General features: G+C 37.2%; 1 pseudogene; it reads left to right on the top strand.

The window, feature by feature from the left end:
- Positions 1-2,979: 2,979 nt before the first annotated feature.
- Positions 2,980-14,908, top strand: LOC116273532 (annotated as a pseudogene).
- Positions 14,909-16,695: the final 1,787 nt, after the last annotated feature.

Below are 16,695 nucleotides of genomic sequence, written 5' to 3'. Positions count from 1 at the left end.
AATAGATATTTTTGTTTTATTCTAGAAAAAAGCTCCTTGAACACGGTGAGGTAAAGCTTTCATTTTAATCTCTGGTAGACTTGTGTATTACATTCTAGTTTGAGGATAACTGACAAAGGTATAACCTGCTGCTGACGCACCATCAGTCGTGAGTTGTCAGCATTGGTGATACATTTCTGCTGATCCTTCTCACCCTTTCATCTGCTCTCACTTTTGAATAGATATAAGGATTTAAAAGCTAGAAGGCTGATTTATGACGATAGTACAGAATTAAATTAAATTGCATTCATTTAACAATAACAAGCATTTGGTTTCTAGCCTGCTGAGCTAATCAGCTACAGTCCATTAGGGCAGGCGCCCTCGGCCCTGTGACTGGTGGCCATCTGCCACCACGTAGATTTGCTGGTCAGTCAGCGACAAGCTCAGAAGTGTTGAAGGACACAAAAGATACTAAAGTAATGTTCCTGCTCTTCAGTATGTGTAATTTTACAAAGGAAACAAGACAACATTTGATATGGTGCAAAATCGTTTTGTAACGTAAAAAGGAAAAGATCAATGTGGACTAGAGATATTTCCTATTTGATAGAACTTTAAGTGGGTGTTGAGGTAAAGGTCAAATTTACAGGAGTGGGTAACTGAATTTGAACTTAATAGGGATAGTTTATGACACATGTTGAGTATCCCTTATCCAAAATGCATAGGACTAGAGGTGTTTCAGATTTCAGATTTTATTGAATTTTGGAATATTTACACTGTAGTTACTAGTTGAGATCCCTAATCTGAAAATCCAAAATCCAAAATGCTTCAATGAGCATTTGTTTTAGCATAACCTTTGAACATCATATTGGTACTCAAAAGTTTCAGATTTTGGAGCATTGTAGATTTCAGATGTTTGCATCAGGGATGCATTGGTAACTTTGTCACTTTATAGTGAGGCCTACTGTGTTGGTCCTCCGCCTCCTCACACCACCTCCTGCTCTCCCTGGCTCCTCTGCCTGCTCCATTTTCTTGCCAGCTGCACTTATTGCCTTACAGTAGACTATGTAATGGATTTATTTATTTGCTATGTCTATGTATTGTCTGTCTTTCGTTACTAAATGTACTTAAATACAATACAAGGGCAGAAATTGCTCACTGTTGTATCTGAAGCACCCAGAAGAGTTCCTGGAACATAGTAGGCATTCGATAAATTGTTGCTGAATGAATGAATACTAATAGGCTCATTACTAAGTTAGAAGATCTTTGTCTTAATGAATAATATAGTTTCAATATAGTTCATTAATTTAAAAATATGAAAAGTAAAAATGTGATTTTGTCTTATTTGTGTTTTTGTAGCTGACTTTTCACACATTGCAGTTGTTAGCGTTTACTGCCCTTGCTATTTTAATTATGAGGCTAAAGCTGTTTTTGACACCACACGTGTGTGTTATGGCTTCCTTGATATGCTCTCAGCGGGTAAGGGATTCATTCTTGTATAACAATACCATAAAAACTATAGTAACTACACTTAAAGTTACCGCAGCTTTGCTGACGGTAATTCAAAATACAAACACACTAAGTGTTTTTAACTAATTTAAATGATTTAAAATATTACTTCATGATTCACTATAAGCAAGAAAAGCAATTTCAAGTGGCTTTGAAAAGTATTTCTAGATTTTAAATTGATATTTCTATAGCAAGTGATTAGGCAAATATTTCCCCTGTTAATATCCTGTCTATGAACATAACCTTTCGGAGTTCAGGTCTGTGTAAGAGTGCCTGGCACAGTGGCTCACACCTGTAATCACAACACTTTGGGAGGCCAAGGCGAGCAGATCACTTGAGGCCAGGAGACCAGCTTGGCTGACATGGTAAAACCCCATCTCTACTAAAAATACAAAAATTAGTCAGGCATGGTGGCACGTGCCTGTAATTCCAGCTACTTGGGAGGCTGAGGCAGGCGAATCACTTGAACCTGGGAGGCAGAGGCTACAGTCAGCCAAGATCGCACCACATCACTCTAACCGGGGTGACAGAGTGAGACTCTGTCTCAAAAAAAAAAAGAAAGAAAAAAAAAGTTTCCTGGTGGCCGGGCATGATGCCTCACACCTGAAATCCCAGCACTTTGGAAGGCCGAGGTGGGCAGATCACTTGAGGTCAAGAGTTCGAGACCCACCTGGCCAACATGGTGAAACCCCGTCTCTACTAAAATACAAAAATTAGCAGGGCATGGTGGTGTGTGCCTGTAATCCCAGCTACTCAGGATGCTGGGGCAGGAAAATTGCTTGAACCCGGGAAGCAGAGGTCGAAGTGAGCTGAGGTCGCACCACTGCACTCCAGCCTGGGAGACAGAGTAACACTCTGTCTCAAAAAAAAAAAAAAAAAAAAAAGTACCCTGAAGTGCTCATCCAATACCAGAGCAGATGCAGAGTAATTGCTCTAGTATGGTCCCATTTGGCTGAAAGAATCTATAAGAAATTCTGGGGTTCTATCACTGTATCTAACTTACAAAAGAACTAGATAAATTAGCTAGAATATTAGGCCTCAGGTACTTCTACAAACACCTTACTTAGTTTTGATTATGAGTGTATAGCCTTAAAATACCATAATGCCTGTTTTCCTGAGAAGAATCTATATATGTCAAGCTAATAGGACTTCCCTGTCTACTAACGATGTCCACAAAAGGCAGCCAACATGAAAGGATTTAGTTCTAAGATGTTTCACAGTTGTGATTTGTTTATTTTAATCCTTGGTAGTAAATTAGTACTAGAAGGATCAGGCATTCCTTCCTTAATTCTTCCCAGGGGAGAGAAAGTTCCGTTTTCACCTGGGCCCTGTAATGCCAACATATTCGTTGCTTTGGAAACAACCGGAGATGGTAATTCTGTATACATATGTGCTGATATCAAAGGGTAATTCACATTGGTTTGAGTAACAAGGTGAGAATTTATTGTTGACCCTGCAGTACTCTTCATATAAGAACTATAAATAAATGGTTTCTGTCATCAGCTCTTTGGCTGGCTTTTTCGCAGAGTTCGTTTTGAGAATGTTATCTTTGGCATTCTAACAGTGATGTCAATACAAGGTTATGCAAACCTCCATAATCAATGGAGCATAATAGGAGAATTTAATAATTTGCCTCAGGAAGAACTTTTACAGTGGATCAAATACAATACCACACCAGGTGTGTAAGTATTTGGTTATATGCATAGTTTTACACAAACATACAAACACATTTGTGTGTGCTATATAATTGTCATTTCTGATATATGTTTTCATGTGTGTATGACAGATTTCCATAGGCCTTCATACTCTCACAGACTTTGAGCAGACTATTGTAATGTCAATTAAACCCTTTCGAAAGGCAATTTTGTGCTCCCTTTAAGCCCCTCCCAGATAATTATAAAATAATTTAAATTAGCACCAGGAAATTAATGATTTTTCACAAGTTATGTCCTTTAACTCTCAGAGAGCACTATAGCATTTTAACCATAACAATGACAAATCAAAGAAGTAAATCTTTAAAAATGAAATTTCACACCTTGTGCCAGGCACAGCAGAAGATACTCTTGATGGTGGGGAGAACTGGCACCGCTTCTGTCACTCCAATCAGTGCCCTCTCCTCTAATTCTGTAAACAGGTCATCGGCAGAAGAGTTAAAGTCTTAGATATTCTATTTTCTTCACTAAATCATCTCACAGAGATAGTATACATCCTACTTTTAAATACTCCAAAATTTTCTTTTTAGCTTATCTTCTTTTCTTCCTGTCTTTATTCAGAACTATCCCAAGCAGATAGATAATTTTAAATACCTTTCCAGAGAATAAGTATATTCTATAACATTTTCTGTAACTAAATTTGTAAATCTAAGATTATTTTTGATATTTAGAAACTTTCTCTGGTACGAGTTCTTCACTGTGGTTTATTTAAATTTTCTTATGACTCCTGAGCTTGTTTCCTCTTATTTCTTATTTGATAGCCACTTTTTTACTAATTAACCATCATTAAGGTAAATCTTTATAGGCATTAACTAAGATATTTGGTCTATAGCTTTCAAAGGATGTAGGTGACAGCGCCTCGTTAAACTGCCAAGCCAGTTTAATTCGAATTTTAAAAGTAATCCCCAACTGACTTTTTCCACATAGGAGATCAAGATAATCACTCCCTTTCTTTACTCTCCCTTACCCCTCCCCAGTTATGGCTGTTTTTCCCAAGCTTTTAAAGATAGCTGCCCTTTTAATCTTTTCTTGTGTCTTTCTTTGTTCTGGTGTTTGTATTACGTTCCTGACAGAGAGCCTACGTTTGGCAACTTATCCTTCTAAGATAACTGCCACAAACCCCCATCTCACTTTTAGATGCCTCTTCTTTGATCTTCTTTTCAATCTGTCTTATTCTCCTTTTAATTACTCTTATTATGAGTTATCTCATGGTTACCACATATTAAAAGCTGTATGAAGTTTTGTAGTATTAGTGGGACTCGTGCTTATATTGAGGCCTGCCACGTAAGGCTGTATAGTTTGTGCACTGCACAAAGGTGACCAATTGAGAGGATAAGTGAAAGCTTAAATCCAGCTTGTGGTCCACTCAGCAAGCCATGTACAAATGGGGCTCTGTCAAGTCAGGGGAATACCTTTTTCTAATCTGTGTGTAGGCTAAATGGAGACTTCCATACAGTGATAGGAAAATACCTGATTTTTCCTTGTTATGCTCATTTACTTCACAGCCAAAAAAACAGAAGGTGGAGGGGGAGGGTATTTCTTCCTCTCTGTCTGCCATAGATGACAACTCAGTGGGTCCAGCTCTTGCTGGACAGGTGTGCCTAGTTTTTTCTGGAAGACCCTGGCCCTGGGCTTTCAGTTCTTCTTGCCCAGCATTTCCCAACCTTAGCACTGTTGACATTGAGGCTGTCCTATGAATTACAAGAAGTCCTTGGCCTCTATCTACAAGATGCCAACAGCATCTCCTCCCTCCTCCCCATAGCGTGACATCCAAAAATGTCTCCAGAGTTGACAGTGCTCCCTAGGGAGCAAAATCATGCCTGCTTGAGAACCACTTCTCTAGCTTAACAGCTTGTCATCATTAATTATTGAGTCTCCAATAATAAATACACATTCTTTGACTGGCTTACATATTTTCAAGTTTGAGGCATATAAAGAAATTTTCATTCAGAGTTGCATTTAGAATGCTTAGTTATATTGGAAAGGAAACCCTCAGGGTTCTCAAAGTTTTTAATTTATGTGGGTACATGGCAGGTGTGTATATTTATGGGGTAGATGGGATATTTTGATACAGGCATACAATGTATAATAATCACATCAGGGTAAATGGAGTATCCATCACCTGAAGCATTGATCCTTTGTGTTACAAACAATCCAGTAATACTCTCTCAGTTGTTTTTAAATGTACAATTAAATTTTGTTGACTATAGTGTTACCAAACACTACATGTTATCCTTTCTTTCTGTTTTGTTTGTGCACATTAACCATCCGCACTTCCCCTCCACCCCCTCGCTATCCTTCCCAGCCTCTGGTAACCATCATTCTATTCTTTTTTTTTTTTTTTTTTTTTTTTGAGATGGAGTCTCGCTCTGTCGCCCAGGCTGGAGTGCAGTAATCGGATCTCGGCTCACTGCAAGCTCCGCCTCCCGGGTTTACGCCATTCTCCTCCCTCAGCCTCCCGAGTAGCTGGGACTACAGGCGCCCGCCACCTCGCCCGGCTAGTTTTTTTGTATTTTTTTAGTAGAGACGGAGTTTCACCGTGCTAGCCAGGATGGTCTCGATCTCCTGACCTCATGATCCACCCGTCTCAGCCTCCCAAAGTGCTGGGATTACAGGCTTGAGCCACCGTGCCTGGCCCATCATTCTATTCTTGATCTCCATGAGTTCAACTCTTTTAATTTTTGGCTCCCACAAATAAGTAAGAACATGCAAAGTTTGTCTTTCTGTACCTGGCTTATTTCAATTAATGTAAAGGACTCCAGTTCCATCCATGTTATGGATAGCATCTCATTCTTTTTTTTATGACAGGATCTCATTCTTTTTTATGGCTGAGTAGCATTGTGTTGTGTCAGTGTACCACATTTTCTTTATCCATTCACCTGTTGATGGACACTTAGGTTGCTTCCAAATCTAGGCTATTGTGAGAAGTGCTGCAATAAACACGGGAGTGCAGATACCTCTTCTGAACATTTATTTCCTTTCTTTGGGGTATATATCTAAGAGTAGGATTGCTGGATCATTTGGTAACTCTATTTTTAGTTTTTTGAGGAACCTCCAAACTCTTCTATATAGTGGTTGTACTAATTTAGATTTTCACCAAAAGTATACGAGAGTTCCCTTTTCTCCACATCTTTTCCTGTCTTATGGATAACCGCCATTTGTTATTGCCTGTCTTTTGAATAATAGCCATTTTAACTGGAGTGAGATTCTATTTCCCTGTAGTTTTGATTTGCATTTCTCTGATGATCAGTAATGTTGAGCACCTTTTCATGTACCTGTTTGCCACCTGTATGTTTTCTTTTGAAAGTGTCTATTCAGATCTTTTGCCCATTTTTAAAGTAGATTTATATATATATATATATTTCCCTACAGAGTTGTTTGAGTCCCTTATATATTCTGGTTATTAATTCCTTGTCAGATTGGTAGTTTTCAAATATTTTCGCCCATTCTTTCTGTTGTCTCTTCACTTTGCTGATTGTTTCCTTTGCTGTGCTGAAGCTTTTACACTTGATGTGATCCCATTTGTTCATTTTTGCTTTGGTTGCCTGTGCTTCGCGGGTATTTACTCAAGAAATCTTTGCTCAATCCAGAGTTCTGGAGAGTGTCCCCAAAGTTTTCCTGTAGTAATTTCAGAGTTTGAGGTCTTAGATTTAAGTCTTTAATCCATTTGGATTTGATTTTTGTATGTGGCAAGAGATAGGCGTGTAGATTCATTCTTCCGCATATGGATATCCAGTTTTCCCAGCACCATTTATTGAAGAGATTTACTCTTTCCCCAGTGTATATTTTTGGGATTGCTGTAAAAAATAACTTTACAGTAGATGTATGGATTTCTTTCTGGGTTCTCCTTCTGTTTCACTGGTTTGTGTGTCTGTTTTTATGGCAGTACCATGATGCTTTGATTACTATACTTCTGTAGTATAATTTGAAGTCAGGTATTGTGATTCCTTCAGTTTTTTTCTTGCTCAGGATAGCTTTGGTTATTCTAGGTCTTTTCTGTTTTTATATATAAATAAAGATTTTTGTTTTCTGTTTCTGTGAGGAATATCATTAGTAGTTTGATGGGAATTCCATTGAATCTGTAGATTGCTTTGAATAGTATGGACATTTTAGCAATACTGATTCTTGCAATGCTTGAACATGGAATAGCTTTCCATTTTTTTGTGTCTTCTTCAATTTCTTTCTCCAGTTTTGCATCGCTTTCGTTCTAGAGATCTTTCATTTCTTTAGTTAATTTCTAGGTATTTAATTTTATGTGCAGCTACTGTAAATGGAATTACTTTTTAAATTTTCTTTTTCAGGTTGTTCTCTGTTGGCATATAGAAATGTTAATGATTTTTGTATGATATTGTATCCTACAACATTACTGAATTTATCAGTTCTAATAGTTTTTTTTGGTGGAGATTTTAGGTTTTTCTAAATATAAGATCATGTCATCTGCAAAAAATGATAATTTGACCTCTTCCTTTCAAATTTGGATGCCCTTTATTTCTTTCTCTTGTCTGATTGCTCTAGCTAGGATTTCCAGTACTATGTTGAATAATGTGGTAAAAAGTGAGCATCCTTGTCATGTCCCAGATCTTAGAAGAAAGGTTTTCAGTGTTTCCTCACTCAGTATGATACTAGCTGTGCGTTTGCCGCATATGGCTTCTATTATGTTGATTAATGTTCCTTCTATACCCAGGTTTTTTGGGAAGGTTTTTATCCTGAAAGGATGTTGAATTTTATCAAATGATTTTTCTGCATCTATGGAGATGAGATGATCATATGATTTTTTTTCCCCTTCATTGTGTTGATATTACGTATCACATTGATTTGCTGTGTTGAACCATCTTTGTGTCCCTGAGATAAATCCTATTTGGACATGATGAATAATCTTTTTAATGTGTTATTGAATTCAGTTTGCTAGTTTTTTGTTGAGGATTTTTGCATTAACATTAATCAGAGATACTGGCCCGTAGTTTTCTTTTTTTTTTTTTTTTGATGGGTCTTCCTGTGGTTTGGGTATTAAAGTGATATTGATTTCATACAACAGGTTTGGGAGTATTCCCTCCTCCTCTATTTCCGAGAATCGTTAGAGTAGGGTTGATATTAGTTCTTCTTTAAATGTTTGATAAAATTCAGCAGTGAAGCCATCAGGTCCTGGGCTTTTCTTTGCTGGGAGACTTTTCATTAGAGATTTGATCTCATTACTTGTGATTGATCTGTTCAGGTTTTGGATTTCTATGTAGTTCAGTCTTGGTAGGTTTTACATATCTAGGGATTTACCCATTTCTAGGTTTTCTAATTGATCGGCATATAGTTGCTCATGGTAGTCTCTAATGATCCTTTAATTTCTGCAATATTGGTTGTAATGTCTCCTTTTTTTAATCTCTGATTTTATTTATTTGGACCTTCTCTCTTTCTTAGTCTGGCTAAAGATTTGTTTATTTTATCTTTTCAGAAAACCAGTTGATCTTTTATATTGTTTTCTTCATTGCAATTTCATTTATTTCTGCTCTGATCTTTATTATTTCATTTCTCCTACTAACTTTGGGCTTTGTTTGCCCTTTTCTAGTTTTTTAAGATGCATCATTGAGTTGTCAATTTGAGGTTTTTCTTCTATTTTGATGTAGGCATTTATAGCTATAGACTTCCCTCTTAATACTGCTTTCGCTGTATCCCATAGATTTTGATATGTTGTGTTTTCATTATCATTTGGTTCAAGAAAATTTTCAATTTCCTTCTTAATTTCTTTATTAACCCACTGGTCATTCAGGAGCATATTCTTTAATTTCTATGTTTGTAGAGTTTCCAAAATTCCTTTTACTACTGATTTCTAGTTTTATTCCATTGTGGTCAGAGAAGATACATGATATTGTTTCAATTTTTTAAAAATGTTTTAAGACTTGTTTTGTGGCCTATCCTTGTTTTGTGGTCCTCGAGGAATGATCCATGTGCTGAGGAGAAGGATGTGTATTCTGTAGCTGTTGGATGAAATGTTCTGTAAGTATCTATTAGGTCCTTTTGATCTATAGTGCAGATTAAGTTCAGTGTTTCTTTGTTGATTTTCTGTCTAGATGATCTGTCCACTGCTGAAGGTGGGGTGCTGAAGTCTCAGGCTATTATTGTATTGGGATCTGTCTTTCTCTGTCTCTCTCTTTAGCTCTGATAACATTTGCTTTATGTATCTGGGTGCTCCAGTGTTGGGTGTATATATATTTACAAGTGTTGTATACTCTTGCTGAATTAACCCCTTTATCATTATATAATGACCTTCTTTGTCTCTTTTTATAGTTTTCGTCTTGTACTCTATTGTGTCTGATATAAGTATGGCTATTCCTGTTCTTTTATGGTTTCCATCAGCATGGAATATAATTTTCCATCCCTTTGTTTTCAGTCTATATTTGCCTTTACAAGTAAAGTGTGTTTCTTGTAGGTAACAGATTCTTAGGGTTTTGTTTTCTTATTCAGCCACTCTTTGTCTTTTGATTGGAGAGTTTAGTCCATTTGCATTCAGTGTTATTATTGATATGGACTTACCCTGCCATTTCGTTATTTGTTTTCTCATTGTTTTGTGGTCTTCTCTTCCTTCCTCTGTTTCTTTCATTGAAGGTGATTTTTCTCTGGTGGTGTGTTTTAACTTACTGCTTTTTATTTTTTGTATATCCATTGTATGTTTTTAAACTTGAGGTTACCATGAGCCTTGCAAATAATATAACCCATTATTTTAAACTGATGACAGCACTGATTGCATAAACAAACAAATAAGCCAAAGGAAAGCTAATAAAAATTCTAAACTTTAACTTCATCTCCCCACTTTTTACCTTTTTGTTATTTCTATTTATATCTTATTGCACTGTCTCTTGAAAAGTTATTGTAGTTATTTTTTATTGGTTCATCTTTTTGTCTTTCTACTTACATAAGTTGTTTATATACCGTAATTACACTGCTACAATATTCTGTGTTTCTCTGTGTACTTACTATTACCAGTGAGTTTTGTACCTTCCGATTATTTCTTCCTCATTAATGTCCTTTTCTTTCAGATTGAAGAACTTCCTTTAGCATTTCTTACAGGACAGGTCTGGTGTTAATGAAATTTCACAGCTTTTGTTTGACTGGGAAAGTCTTCTCCTTTAGGTTTGAAGGACATTTTCTCTGGATACACTACTCTCAGGTAAAAGGTTTTTTCCTTGACTTTAAATATGTCATGACATGCTCTCCTGGCCTGTAAAGTTTCCACTGAAGAGTCTGCTGCCAGATGTATTAGAGCTCCATTGTATGTTATTTGTTTCTTTTCTCTTGCTGCTTTTAGGATCCTTTCTTTATCCTTGAACTTTGGGAGTTTGATATTAAATGACTTGAGTTAGCCTTTGGGTTAAATCTGCTTGGTGTTCTAGAACCTTCTTGTGCTTGAATATTGATATTTTCTCTAGCTTTGAGAAGTTCTCTGTTATACTTTTGAATAAACTTCCTACTGCTGTCTCTCTTTCTAACTCCTTGTCTTCAAGCTCACTAATTCTTTCTTCTGCTTGATCATTTCTGCTTATTAAGAGACTTATACATTCTTCAATATGTCAGTTGCATTTTTCAGCTCCAGAATTTCTGCTTGATTCTTTTTAATTATTTCAATGTATTTGTTGACTTTATCTGATAGGATTACCAATTCCTTCTCTGTGTTATCTTGAATTTATTTGAGTTTCCTCAGCACAGCTATTTTGAATTCTCTGTCTGAAAGGCTGCATATCTCTGTCTCTCCAGGATTGGCCCCCTAGTGCCTTATTTAGTTTCTTTGGTGAGGTCATGTTTTCCTGGATGGTCTTGATGCTTGTGGATGTTTGTCAGTGTCTGGGCATTGAAGAGTTAGGTATTTATTGTAGTTTTTGCAGTCTGGGCTTGTTTGTACCCATCCTTGTTGGAAAGGCTTTCCAAGTATTCAAAGGGACTTTGGTGTTGTGATCTAAGTTTCCGGTCGCTGCAGCTGTATCTGCACTAGGAGGCACCCTGTGCCCAGTAACACTGAAGCTATTACAGACTCTTAGAGGTACTACCTTGGTGGTCTTGGATAAAATCCAGAATTCTCAGGATTAGCAGGCAGAAGTTCTTGTTTCTCTTCCCTTACTGTCTCCCATATGGAGTCTGTCTCTCTTTTTCTCTCTATGTGCTAAGCTGCCTGGAGCTGGGGATGGGGTGACATAAGCACCTCTGTGGCCACCACTACTGGGAATGTGTTGGGTCAGACCTGAAGCTAGCACAGCACTGGGTCTTGCCCAAAGCTCATTGTAACTACTGCCTGGCTACCACCTATGTTTGCCCAAGGTGTAGGGCTCTACAGTCAGCAGGTATCAAAGCAAACCAGGCTGGTGACCTTCCCTTCAGGGTGGCAAGATCCCCCAGGTCATAGTCAGGTCCAGGGATGCTGCTGTCCAGGAGCCAGGGCCTGGAGTCAGACACCTTAGAAATCTACTTGATGCTCTATTCTACTGCAGCTGAACTGGTGCTGAAACCACCAGACAAAGTCCTTCCCACCCTTCCTTCCCCTTTCCCCAGGCAGAGGGGTCTCTCTCCATTTCCACCACTACCCCAGGCCCATGGGAGGTACTGCCTGGCTACTGCCAGCATTCACTTAAAGCCCAAGGGCTCTTCAGTCAGCTTGTGGTGAGTGCTGCCAGGCCTGGGACTCACCCTTCAGGGCAGCGGGCTCTCTTCCAGCCCAGGGCAGGTCCAGAAATGCCACCCAAGAGCCAAGACCTGGAATCGGGGACCACAAGAACCTTCTTGGTGCTCCTCCCCACTGTGGCCAACCTGGTACCTAAGCGATTTTTGGTTCTTATGAAGGTGCTTTTTGCGTAGATCGTTATCACATTTGGTGTTCCTGAGGGGAGGATGAACAGTGGAGGCTTCTACTTGGTCATCATGCTCCACCTCCTCTCCAACATAGTTTTTTTTACAGTATATCTGAATAATATGTCTTGTCTTTATTACTGATTTTATTGTACTGATTAAAAATTATAACCTTCACAAGTATATAATTGTTTTTTATACCAAAGTATCAGGAAGTAAGCATTTGGTCTTCTGGTGCTTCAAGAGATGAAATGGAAGCCAGATAGTAGATTTTGATGTATCTCTTGTTATGACCAAATTTATACATGTCATTACTCCAAAAAGTACTAGCAGCAAATAATGAAATGATTTCATGGCATGTATAAATGGTGTCAAGTCAAATGGTAACTCTGAGAACTCAATTAAAGATTATCTGAGGGAAGAAAACAATGCTTTTCTCTTTTTATGGCACATCCACAGGACCATAGTTCACAAGCCACAAAAGTCATTTGAAAAAATGTCCCATGAGACTTGCCCTTCACAGCAGTCTCTCAGTTCCTGGCATTTCACATTATTGGAACAGATATGACATTTTACATTCTTTTTGTTTCATGTGTGTCTGTAGTCCTGCTGTTCGCGTGGTGCTCTAGCATGGCAGGAAGCTTTAGTGAAGCAGCTAAGAGAGCAGGCTCTGGAACTTCCTGGCTGTGCAGTCTTGGGCAAGTCACTTAACTTGGCTGTCTCTTCATCATCTACAACAGCAGTCCCCAGCCTTTTTGGCACCAGGGACTGGTTTCTTGAAAGACCACTTTTTTCCCACAGAACTGGGGGATATGGGGTGGTTTCTGGATGAAATGGTTCCACCTCAGATCATCAGGCATTAGATTCTAATGAGTGCACAACCCAGACCCACACATGCTCAGTTTGTAGATTCTACAAAGTAAGAATAGAGGACTCACCTCTTAGAATTGTGCAAATTAAGTTATTTAATTCTTATTAAAATATAGAGCACAGTTTCTAGCACCAAGATAGCACTTAACAAAAGTCAGCTATTATTATAGTAGACAATGAGTAGCTATTGAGTCAATAAAAAGAATGAGGTCCACCGTCATGTAAATAGGCATCATCCTTCTTAATTTGGGTTCACATATTAGAGGTAAGTGTAACTTCTGATTTTCTTTGAAACATTTCATTGAAGAATATAGTCTTTTTTTATTTCAGATGCTGTCTTTGCAGATGCGATGCCTACAATGGCGTCAAGCTGTCTACACTTCATCCCATTGTGAATCATCCACATTATGAAGATGCAGACTTGAGGTTGGCGGCTGATGAATATTTCATCAAGACTCACTTGGTGACTCCCAATTCTTAGGAATTGGAAAAATTTTTACACACACACACACACACACACAAACTCATCTGCATTTTCATGCTGGAAGTTAAAAAAAAATGACAATAACCATCCAGAAATGACAATATATAGCTGTTGCCTCTGGAGCAAGCAGACCTCTGAAAACTGAAAAATGCAAAAGCCAGTTTTTCCCAAAGTGACAAATGTGTCACATATTTATGATGTGTGTGTGTATTCCAGTAAAACTACTAGGTAGTTGGAACAGGAGATAGGATGGATTTAACTCACAGCCATAGTTTGCCAACCCCTGCTCTACATCATAAGCCCCACTCTGATTTAAGAAATGATTTCTAGATCTTACTGGTGGCCAATGACTAGCCTTTTGTGACAGGTAGAAAAAGTACATGAAAGTTACTATTATATATTACGTGCTTTCATGAAAATTTTTGCTAGCCGATTATGAGAACTCTAGTTTCCATTGATGTCTAAAAGTTTTGCTTTCCTTAAATGGCTACTTTAAAAAATTATTTTGGTTATTCTAGTAGTTGTCAGTATAATCTTTTTTAAAAGTGGATTTTTGGCCTATTGTTAGAGGCAAATGTTTAAATTAAAAGTTTTAGGTCTGCCGTCTAGGAGCCAGGGTTTGGAGTCAGACACCTTAGAAATGCACCTGATGCTCTCTCTGTTCTACTGCGGTGAACTGGCATGGAAACCACTGTGGTGACTGAGCATCCCATATGCTTGAAATTCTAAGCAACATCCAATGCATAAGTGATAGTTTGTCAGGATTTTGTAAGAACTCCCACTACGGTCAAATCACCTGTTGTACCACATTTTGGTGACCATCCCCATTTCTCAAGATTCTGTGAAGGTGCTTTTCCTACCTGTTCTGACACCCTGGATGCCCATTGTCTAAGTATTCTACTTGATACACTCAGTTTCAATTCATGTGTTTGTCAGAGCTTCTTCAGATGAAATTAAGCATTGAAAGATATGTTTTCACTACATTCAATCTCTGTCAGAATATATTCTCTGAAAACTTTGTGAATTATGAGAAGAAAATGTTATATCCTAAGCTGCTCTCTGCCACCCAGTACAACTTTAGACTATTTTAAACACTAATAAGCAGTATATGCAGAATTAAAATTGCCATAAGTTTCATTACATTCAAAATATAAGTAGGAATGTGGAAACTGCCATCCCCAAAATAGTTGATGCTGTTTCGAGTCATGTATATCAGTGTTCCACCCAGTGAGTATTGAGATTTCAACTTAGTAAGATTTTTTTTTAGTCTACTCTATTATCATTCATTTTAAAATCTTTTAAACTATTGTTTAAATTTAAAGGGCCCGGACAAAAATAGTTTATTCTACATATAGTCGAAAATCTGCCAAAGAAATAAGAGATAAATTATTGGAGTTACATGTGAATTATTATGTTTTAGAAGAGGCATGGTGTGTTGTGAGAACTAAGTGAGTATTAACCCTATGCTCTCTGATATGGTATATTTTTAAGCAACAAATGTTTCACTTTATTACAGTAGTCCTGATTCTTTAAGAGATTTTAGTTTAAATTCATTAAAATATTATCCTGGTATCGTAGTTTAAATTATTTCATCTAGAGAAGTAAAATTTTTTTTTTTGTTTGAGACAGAATCTAACTCTGTCACCCAGGCTGGAGTGCAGTGGCCAGATCTCAGCTCACTGCAAGCTCCGCCTCCCGGGTTCACGCCATTCTCCTGCCTCAGCCTCCCGAGTAGCTGGGACTACAGGCGTCCACCACCTCGCCCGGCTAGTTTTTGTATTTTTTTTTTTAGTAGAGACGGGGTTTCACCGTGTTAGCCAGGATGGTCTCGATCTCCTGACCTCGTGATCCGCCCGTCTCGGCCTCCCAAAGTGCTGGGATTATAGGCTTGAGCCACCGCGCCCGGCCGAGAAGTAAAATTATACTATCAATGAAGTAGAAATTAATTCCAAACATTATAGTATATTTTAACATCCTGATTTTTCAATTTAACATCTTCTACTTAGCTTTTTTCATAATTTTTGAAATATGAAAATTTTTATTAGATATATAAAATATGGATTTGAATTTAAAACACAGTGAGATATTAGCATCTTGTACCATAGCTGAGTTGGATTTGTAAGACTTAAAAGAAAAGTGACAAAACCCAAAATGCCATAATAAGAAAAACATCCTAAGAAAAACATAATAAGAAAAATTAAAATTTTTAAATTTCTGAATTTTGAATCTCTAAAAGTCATAAAATTCTAAGATGTGTAATGGATCTTTTGAGGCCTTTGTTTAGGCTCCTAAGCAGAAATACTAGCTGCTGCACATGACAGGAAATTCAGGCACATTAATTGTCTCCTAGAACAACACATTGGCAATCAGAAGAACAAAACAGGTTCTACAGTCACTTCAATATATCATTTACAATGTGCAAAAGGTTTCAGAGATGCAAACTAAAATGAGAAAGTATGACCAACACTGAAAAAAAAAAATAAGTTAACAGAAACCAATTCAAGTAGGTCCAGATGTTGGATTTAGCAGCCAAAGACTGCAAAGCCACTATTACAAACACATTCAAAGGCTTAAGAAAAATATATTCAATAAATTAAAAGAAAACATGGTATCCATGAGTGAAGAGATATGGAATCTCAGCAGAGAAATAGAAACACTCCAGCCCCCATGGGAATTCTAGAGCTGAAAAGTATAGTAAATGAAATGAAAATTATTTAAATGTACTCAACAGTTTTGAGATGAAAACAGAACATTTGAACAGAAAATTCAGTGAATTTGAAGGTAAGAGAGAATAGTTAATCAAAAGAACAGGAACCAAAAAGATTGAAAAATAACCAATGTCACAGACCTATGTAACATTAAGTAGTTCAACACATGCATAATTTTAATATTAGATGTAATGAAAAAGAGAACATGACAGAAAAAATATTGAAGAAATGTTGGCCAAAAATTTCTCAAGTTTGATAAGAGCTACTAACTTAGAGATCTGCTAAGCTCAACAAATCCAACTGGGTTAAGCCCAAAGAAAACCAAAGCAAGGCACATTATAGTCAAAATGGTAAAATCAAAGATAAAGAGAAAATCTTGAAAATAAGAGAAAAAAATGATATGCTATATAAACATCTGACTTCTCAACATAAATAGTGGAAATTAACAGACACTGGAATGGTAATTCAAAGTGCTGAAGAAGGAAAATCAAGAATTCTATATTTCATGAAATTATATTTTAAAAATGGAGGCCAAAAATACATTTTTCAGATCAAAAAAATCTAATATAATTTGTTGGTAACAGATTTATACTTCAAGATGGACAAGAAGTTC

Source organism: Papio anubis, unplaced genomic scaffold (genome assembly GCF_008728515.1).
Source record: "Papio anubis isolate 15944 unplaced genomic scaffold, Panubis1.0 scaffold822, whole genome shotgun sequence".
Classification (NCBI taxonomy): domain Eukaryota; kingdom Metazoa; phylum Chordata; class Mammalia; order Primates; family Cercopithecidae; genus Papio; species Papio anubis.
The sequence above is the reverse complement of the archived record's forward strand: the minus strand, read 5'-3'. Positions and strand labels throughout refer to the sequence as shown.